Below are 9363 nucleotides of genomic sequence, written 5' to 3'. Positions count from 1 at the left end.
CCCACTGCCCCAAACCTATCCCCAAATGCAAGGCTTACTTAGAGGCCCAAGGAGATTAGAGCTCTGCATTTTCTATGCCATCTCAGGTATAGAAAATACCTGACATTTACGTAAAACAAAAGTTCAAGAACAGAATTTGGAGGCTGCCTTGGGCACATAGGAATTTGTTAAGCAGAAGTGAGGTCATAGTTGCTGCAAGCATCATGCTTCAGAACACTTTCTGTTCTGCAAATAGTTTTTCATTTTTACTATTTTCTCCTCACCATAACCAGATGTTAACTTGTTTTAAGAGGTTGAATCCAAAGCCCAGCAATTTACTCTGGGGAACCCGAATAAGAGGCTTGGAGCCCAGGCTATAGCAATTCTGAAAGTTCACTCGGTGCCCATGATTGACACCATAGCAATTAAGAAGGTCCTAGAAGTTTGTGCCAAGTGGGCATAGGGACTATTTCCTGAGTAAGGATATTGCTATTTTCTCTCTCATTTGTCCAATAATAATGCTTCAGGTTGATTTTCTAGACTTGACTACAAAGAGGAGGAGGAAGATGATAATGAAACAAACCTATGTGAATTTGGCAGTAAGCCATCTGCAGGTTGTTTATTGTGGCTCCCACCATGATAGGTTCATGGAGAAGACAAACAGGAGCTTTGCTTTCTAGGAGACTAAAGTCTAAATGGAAAGGTCAAACTAAACTCATGAAGCAGGTAGGCAACTGATTTGCCTCTAAACAGAGTGGTTTTATTCAGGATTTGCTGATTATATATACAGAGAGATCTCTCAAATTATCTAGGATAGTATGGATTTATTCTAAGAGTCCACATGGCTGGTCCTAGAATTGAGACTGCTCTGGAGCCTGATGAGTCCTCTCCATCTCTCTTCTGGAAGGCCTAGCTCCTCCCTCATGGTGTCTCTGCCCTCTTTCTCTTTGTGCACCTGTTTCCTGCTCTTCTTACTAATGATGCTTCCTCTGCTCACTCAACTTCTGTTCTTTCCTAACCCCAACTTGCATGTGACTTCCACCTGCTAAGATTTTGACTCCACATTTAGGCATCCTTTCAACCTCAACTACCACCCCACAATGTAAGTTCTTTCTATATTTGGTAGTTGTTACTTCCAGGAGAGCTTCTGATTGACCCAGCTCCTATGCCTCTGTGAACCTATATTGGCTGACCTTAGGTCATTTGCCCATCCCAGTAGTCTAGTCGGGTATGGCCAGGAGTAGTTGATCACAAGTCACGTAAAGGACTACAAGCCAGTAGACCCCTTTACAATTCCTGTGTAAGGTTATTTAATTATAGTCAACCAACGGTCACAAAAAAAAAAAAAAGAAATCCCTGTGAACTGGAGAAAGTGGACTTCATAATCATAAGATGATTGGGGTTTTATCATATGGTGTTTAAGTCACAGCAGAGAAGAGGAAGCTGAAATCCTGGAATCAGTATGATGGTAAATTATTTTAGTGTTCACAATGATTTGCTTCCCTTTCTTGTGGACAGATTCTAGACATCGATGCCCAGACGACATCAGAGGATGAAGCTTTTGTCAATGAAATGTAAGAGGATCATATATCAATTTTAGGCAAACACTTTGATAACTTTTGCATAGTTCAACAAGTACTCATTTCTCTCTGCCATGAGAACATCAATGTCCCAAATAGGGATCATTTCATCAGCTTGGGTCCCAGAATGAAAACAACCTGGAGCAGAGCCAGAGCCTGTCCATGAAGGATATGTCATGAAAATAAGTAAACTTTCTCTGTGCATTAAGCCACTAAGGTTTAGGGGTCATTTGTTACTGTTGCATAACTTACCTTATCCTAACTGATAAAAAGATCAAGTTATATTTTTTTAGAATATCAGATAAATTGGAGACAAGGATGGAAGTTAAGAAGTAATGAACAAATAGTAATGAATATAGATGACAAGGAGAAAGGACTGGAAGCAGGGCAGCAAGACAAGATATGGAAAGAATGAGACTTCAAGAGTCATTTTGAAGAAAGCTATACCAGATTTTGGTAACAGGTTGTGAATATTTTTTTAGACTGTTTCAACAGAATACTATAGACTGAGTCCCTTAAACATGACACTTATTTCCTGACAGTTCTAGAGACTAAAAGTCCAAAATCAAGGTACCAGCAGAGCTGGTTTCTTTTGAGTCTTCTCTTCTGGCTTGTATATGGTCACCTTCTCTGTGTCTCATCAGAGTCAGTTCTCTGATGTTGCTTCCTCTTTTTATAAGGTTACCAGTATTACATATTAGGGCTCCACCTACATGACCTCACTTAGCCTAATTACTCATTTAAGGCCCTGTCTCCAAATACAACTGTCAAAGGGGGCATTAGGGTTTCAACATAAGAATTCTAGGGCAGAGGATACAATTTAGTCCATAGCAAATTGGAATAAGAAATGAAAGATAAAGCATAACAAATGTTCCTTATTTAATAGCTTGTCATCATTGGGAGTTGGAATCATTTTGAGAGAAAGATTTACTTCTCCACAAATTGAATCTAAGGTGCTGCAGCTAGTGATTTCCTAAAGGTCCTTGGAACTGGGTGCAGGGCCAGGGAAGGAGATTTGAGAGTCATCAGCAGGGGTCCAGGGGTTTGGTCAGTGAGTTTATGAAAACTGTCTTTTGGTTTGTTTTAAAACACAAATAGGTTGTGACAAATGGAACACAGAAACTACATTTGAGGAGAGAAGGCCAGAGAGAGGACCAGCAGACAGCACTGATGGATGAAAAGAAGAGGAAGGAATAAAACAAAGAGCTCCCGGTAGCATTGCTTCACTGTGTGGGACAAGTTTGTCTGCCCACCTGAGCTTTGGGCTTCTCTGATGGAGCAGGAACAGCAGGCAGCCACCCTGGGTTTCCCAAGGTATGAGACTCATTGGCAAGTCCCCTTCAGCTGATCTTGGATGTTTGGGTTATTAAAGTAGCAGATCAGGCATTATAAAATGCAATCGAGAGGTTATTTTTCAGGGTTCAAACCTTATTCACACACATCCTTCCATTAAAATTTGACAAAAACAAAACAACCCTCCCCCCATGAGATAGGTGTTATCTCCCTTGTAAAGAGGTTGAAACAACTGCTCAGAGATCCTAAGGAAGTTTCTGGAGGTGGACAGCAGTAGGCCTCTGAGGCAGGACTCAGCCCTCATAAACATACCTTGTCACTCTGTAGTTCCACCTGCACCTTCCCTCTGAGAAATCCTCCCTTTGAAGACTCATCAGAGTATGGCTCCAGCACACTTCTCTTGCTTGGAGAGGTCCACTGACACTCTCTGACATTTCCATAAAAATCTCTCTTTTTCTGAAACGGTCTTCCCAGAACCCTCAGATTCCAAAAGAACACATGCGGAAGTTCCCATGGTGAGGTTATCATGGTAGTAAGAGCGTGTGCATAATTTTATTGAATGCTCCTTAAGAGCAGTTGCTGCTGTGTGAGAAACACAATTGCACCCATTGTTACTGTTGGTGGAAATTGACTTCTGGCTCCATTTTCTTCTGCAGCTTGGTCTCCTTTAGGAGACAAAAAAAAAAAAACAGCTGGAGAGATGAGGTGGTTGGCTCACACACAATAGACCCTGAAAGTGCCTCTAGTCCTTCTCCAGCTATACTAAATTAACTTGGCATCCATCTTTACAGTGGGACTCTGTGGCATTACAGAGCATCATCAACCCACTGTTGGTCTCAACTTGACCTGAGAGACCCCATCAGTCCCACCTCTCTGCTTGTCTGTCCCCAGTGTGTTCAACTGAAATCCTTCTGGAAAGGAAGGCTGTATTCTTGTTGGATCTTTAACATAAGAAGCCAGGAAGTTTCCCAGAGGCTCTGAATCTATACTTCAAGTCAAGAGGGGAGAAAAAAAAGTATTAACCTAATTTAGCTGTATTTTAGGACACAAATACTGGGACCCTAAAAGCCCAAATTATGCTTCTGACTATAGGTTTTCTGGAGAAAACAAGACAGCTCAACCTAGGCACATGTGCAAGAAGGGCACAGTCTGTTCCTTAAGAACCCGGTAGCTCCAGACCCTTCAATGAGCAAGTCTGTCAGAAAAAGCACATGTGACCATATTCTGTGAGATGTATACATTTGTAGGATGCTTTTGGCTCAGGAACTTTGCAAAGAGTTTCCTGTCTTGGAGGCATTGGGATGGTAGATAGGGCAGGACCAAAGGTGTGGGGAGAGGGGACCATTGAGTGCAGACCCTGCCTTTCTCCAGCCTCCAAAACACCTCATGTGGAAACACCATCCCCTACTTCAAAGCCAGAGTTATGGAAAGCCACTCCACAGTCACTCACAAGGGACTCCATTTCTAAAGCATTATAAGGCTTATATATTATGCATTTCATTTGATTAACATTGATACTGGACACAGGCTCACAACTTCTGTAAAGGAAGCTGGAATATTTTACCAGTATACCAACTGGAATTCTTTCCCACAGGCCCAGGAAGATATCTTAGTCCTCTGCAAATGAGCATCTCTCCAGGCCTAGAGAAAGCCTGCTCTATTCTTATTGGCCACAGTTTTATCCCTTATAGTGGGGTACAGGACAAAGTCTTTCTGGCTGGCTATGGTGGAAACAGGGACTTTCTTTCTTTTTCTATAAAAAATAAAAAGCCAAAGGGGAAAAACACTAATTTTTTTTCTCTGTTGCTATATAACAAATTACTCTTTTAAAAAAAAATTCTCTTTTTTAGGTAACATAGATTGAACCCAGGGGCACTTAACCACTGAGCCACATCCCCAGTCCTTCCCGAGTGTCTCTGCTGTCTTCAGAACATGGCAGTGAGATTCCTCCAGAGTGATCTGGGAGCAAGAAGAGACACACATGGTCTTCTGTATCCTAATATCAGGATTCCATTTTATCACTCTGCTGTGTGCTATTGGTCACATAGACAAACTCTAGTGAAATGAGGGAGGGGACTATGCAAAGGTGTGAATACAGAGAGGCAGAAATTTGGGGGGTCACCTTGGAGGCTGGCTACCATACCCCATTTTGAAAAGGATAGAAGAGAGAGAAGGTCATGTGCTCAAGAGAATAATGCTTTAAAAAGCTGGTTCATGAATAGCTCTTTTGTTGTCCTTCAGGAATCATTTTCGGGCTTCATCTCTGAGCATGGCCTGTACCATCAGATATTCAGATTAGCATGATCTCAAAGTTCTTTATGGTCCACAGTATTGCCAATTAGAAGTTGGTGAGGAAATAAGATAGAAAGCATGGAGTAGGGAGAGGAAAGAACCTGGGCCTCATGAAGCAGCCCCAAAGCCTGAGCCTGTAACCCCGAGTTTGCTCTCAAGGCCCCAGACACAGTATGTTGTATAGCCCTGGGATCAGGCTGGATATAAATCCTGCCATTTGCTGAAGTAGGAAATGGAAATGGGAAGCTTTGATTTAATAGCTATTGCCCTATTTTCCTGAGCCTGAGACAGGGCTTCCTTGTGTATGGAGCTGGTACCAGTCTGTGTATAAATTGATGATGTTTCCTTACTATCTAAATGTTTTCAGAGTGCAGTACAGCTGAGACCAGAGATGATACTCGTGTTGAAAATAAGGACCTGGGTCCCTGTTCCCATGGTGTTAAAGACTAAACACCTGAGAAACTTCAAGGCAAAACCAAAACCTTTTATTTAAATAAAAACTTTTATTTAAATAAAATACATACAAGAGGAAGTGAGAGGAAAGGGGAAAATAATACAAGGGGAAGAAATAAATTACAGTAGAGGGGGTAGAGAGAGAAGAGGGGAGGGGAGGGGAGGGGAGTGGGGATAGTAGAGGATAGGAAAGGCAGCAGATTACAACAGACACTAGTATGGCAATATGTAAATAAATGGAAGTGTAACTGATGTGATTCTGCAATCTGTATACTGGGTAAAAATGGGAGTTCATAACCCACTTGAATCAAAGTGTGAAATATGATATGTCAAGAACTATGTAATGTTTTGAACAACCAACAATAAAAAAATGATAGAATATGGCAGGATGGGGGTGGCGGGAAGTGGGGTGGGGGAGGGGTTGGGGTGTTGGGGGGTGTCAGGGGTAGGGGGGTGTCAGGGATGGGGGAGACAGGACTCCTCTCAGAGGAAGGGGTCCAAAACTGGTGCCTAAGGGAGTGGAGGTGTCCTGCCTCTTTTATAGATTTCAGATTTCCTTTGTTCTCATGACCCCTCTCCCATCCTGCCCACAAGACCAAAGGTGGAGAGATTCAAGGACTGAACAAGTCATCCAGGGGTTCAGGCAGGAAGAGAGCCACCCAGGGGATACTCATTAACAACTCCTCCTTAGGAGGAAAAATTCCCTGGAGGCAGGTGACCTTGGCCACAGGTTGGAGGAGGGGGAAGTGCTCTGGAGGTATTAGCATTTTATTTCCTTTTGAACCAGCCCCCTTCCTGACCCAATCATTCATTACCTACACTGACTATCCTTTTTCCCCATCCCCTCACAACTATGCACCTGCCTCCAGGGAGCAGTTCTTGAGACTGTCATTGCTTCTTATCTCACACTCTCTCCAGACCATTCAGACCCTCTACCCACCTGTGACCCAGATCCACTGGACCTCATGGATCACATTTTTAAATGGGCCCAGAGAAATCCCAGTGTTAAAGTGCCTTTGGAAAACCTTTGATGGGGCTCTCTTGGTCCATTTTCTATTGCTATAACAGAATTCTGTGGAATCAGTTATGTATAAAGAAAAGAAATTTATTTCTCACAGAGTTCTGGAGACTGTGAAGTCCAAGAGCCTGACACCAGCATCTGTGAGAGCCTCTATGACCTCATAATGAAGACAGAGGGTCAGCATGTGAGCTTGGCTCTCTTCCTCTTTTTATAAAGCCACTAATCCTATTTGGGGGCCCCACCTGCATGACCTTCCCAAAGCCCTACCTCCAAATTCCAAATGTATGTAAGTTTTCAATGCATGAACTTTTGGGGACCATATTTAAACCACAGCAGGCTGATCCCAATACCATAGAAAAGCAGGGAGCGGAAACTCCAAACCTTGGTTCTTGTGTTCTGGAAAAGAAAATTTAAAGTCAACCACCAAAAGCCATGCAAGAGAACTGCATTATTATAGGTGAAAGTAAAGTGAAAGCAAAATGAGGCTTCAGCAGAGGGTACTCTTAAGAAAGAGAGTGGGCCATCTCCGAGCAGAGAATGACAAAGGAGACAATGCTGTCACCAAGTTTATTGCTGTTTGATGTTTACCAGGAAAACTGGGACCACCTTCTGTACTCTTCACTAATCAGGTGTTCAATTCCTCCTTCACATCAGGCGGTGGAGTTTTTGACCTTAGTTGATCCTCTCTGGAACTGTCATGGTGGCCATCCTATTCAGGGGGAGCTTCATCTACAAGTCAATCTCTTGTCAATGTGGGCACTGGGGTCAATAGCTGGTCAGAAGTTACCTTAGTGTACCTGTGCTAATAAAGGAATATTCCTTCCCAGACAATTGGAGACACTTACAGCCATAATTCCTAGCTTTACATCAACATCAATGGAGCCTGTCAAGAGTTAGTCCCTTAATCCTTTTTTCTTGACATGATTTCTAACTAGCTCCCTTGCTGCTGCTTCTTCTTCTTCTTCTTCTTCTTCTTCTTCTTCTTCTTCTTCTTCTTCTTCTTCTTATTATTATTATTATTATTATTATTATTACACAAATTAACTACTACTCTTTGCTTTCTCATCTACTTTGGAAGTAGTTTAAAGACTCTAAAGAAATTTAAAGAACACTTGTGACCTCACCTACATCTTGCTGCTCATTGCTGGCTACTACTAACACCAGTTGTGAATACTGACTGATGAAATTACAGAACCAGGCTTCCAGGAACCAACCTGACTGCCCTCAGAACCTGAGAAAATGCCAGATCCTTAGAATCAAAGGTGCATGGGCTTCCACAATTTTCGAGGTGAACAACTTTATTCTGAGTTATCTACTTCAGTGACCATTCTGAGCATTTCCTGAAGGCTCCAAGACCCTCTGATGCCTCCCTATAAATCTTTGGCTGGGCCAGGGGGCCCGAGCCATCCCAGGAAACATCCTGGTGTTGATTCCCAAAAGTTTTGAGCTGCTCCTTCAGGAAAGCCTCCAGTTATGTGGTTCTCATTATAAAACAATAACCTTCAACTGCTTCAGGATGCCTCCAAGGATTGGGGGAATGTGTCCAAGATCTGCATCAAGCAGATCACTGAATACCACTGCAGAGCTACAGAGACGCAGTCGCAAGAGAGAGGAGAATTGGATTCCTGTTGAGCCAAAGAGACTACATGCTAAACCCCTAGCAAATTTGCCTTCTAGGAAAAATAAAAGAAGCCCACTTGGAAAAAAAGAGGATTGTCTAAAAGCTAGCTAAGATCAATGGTTGCATTCTGCTACACTGAGAACATCTAAATATTTCAGACACTAGAGCTGGAGCCATCTGCTGTCATTTGAACTGACTTGGGATAAAATAAAAGTTGTTCTTTCATATCAAATATTCTGGTTGTGGGATTGGACTCATCTGACCAAGCTCAGACCAGAATTTAACACTCACCATTCCTTCTTACTCTCCTTTCTCTTTCCCCTTGCCTGCTTTGATTTCAAAAAGATGTTAAATGACTCCAGATTTGGGAGTTCAGAACATTCTTACAACCAGAATTTAAGAGATAATTGGAACCTTAGAGGCTGTCTAGTTCAACCTCTCCCCCAGTTCAGAAATCTGCAAAGGCTTGGCCTCTGACAGACACTTTTATGATGAAAAGAACACTGGCACCAAGCAATATATTCTCTTTGGATGACTCTATTATCATAAACCCTATTTTCTTATGGTGAAATCTGCATCTCTGAAACTTGCACTAACTCTTATTTTGCATTTTAGGGTAACCTACAATATGGCTACTTCAGGGATTTGAGGAAAATTGCTATGAGGTAGGGTGATACTATAGCCAAAGCATGCACTTTGGGTCTTGGCTGAGTCCCAGATCTGCCACTATTGGTCATGTGTGGTTTTGAGAAAGGCCCATGATCTCATCTGCAAGTAGAGATAATACCCACTGGATACAGTGCTGTGCTGGGGCCAGGTGTTGACTGCATCTCCTCCACCTCTGCACCCAGGGACCTCATGATGATGACTTGATGTGGACTACAGGACCATTTACACCATGGAAATTGGCAAATGCAACAAATCAGGAGCTGTTTTTATTTTACCAGCACAGCACGAACCACATCTCAGTTTAGTTGGAAGGATCAAATAAGTTAGTGCAAGTCCTTTGTGAATTTGCACAGTGTCCTTTGTGAACTTGCACAATGTCTTTTGTGAACTGTAAAGGCTATAAATATCGATTATAAAATAATATATGTTGGTTATTTTGATAGACTGCCACAAAC

The 9363-nt window shown here is 42.4% G+C and overlaps 1 long non-coding RNA gene across 1 annotated transcript; it reads left to right on the top strand.

Moving 5' to 3' along the window:
• The first annotated feature begins 1349 nt into the window (after window positions 1-1349).
• LOC144372440 (uncharacterized) lies at window positions 1350-5704 on the top strand. Its single transcript, XR_013432449.1, has 4 exons — window positions 1350-1553; window positions 2658-2873; window positions 4703-4843; window positions 5512-5704. It is a non-coding gene; the product is annotated as an uncharacterized LOC144372440 (long non-coding RNA).
• Window positions 5705-9363: the final 3659 nt, after the last annotated feature.

This window comes from Ictidomys tridecemlineatus, unplaced genomic scaffold (genome assembly GCF_052094955.1).
Source record: "Ictidomys tridecemlineatus isolate mIctTri1 unplaced genomic scaffold, mIctTri1.hap1 Scaffold_103, whole genome shotgun sequence".
NCBI lineage: Eukaryota > Metazoa > Chordata > Mammalia > Rodentia > Sciuridae > Ictidomys > Ictidomys tridecemlineatus.
Note: the sequence above shows the minus strand (reverse complement) of the source record. Positions and strands in the feature narration are given on the sequence as shown.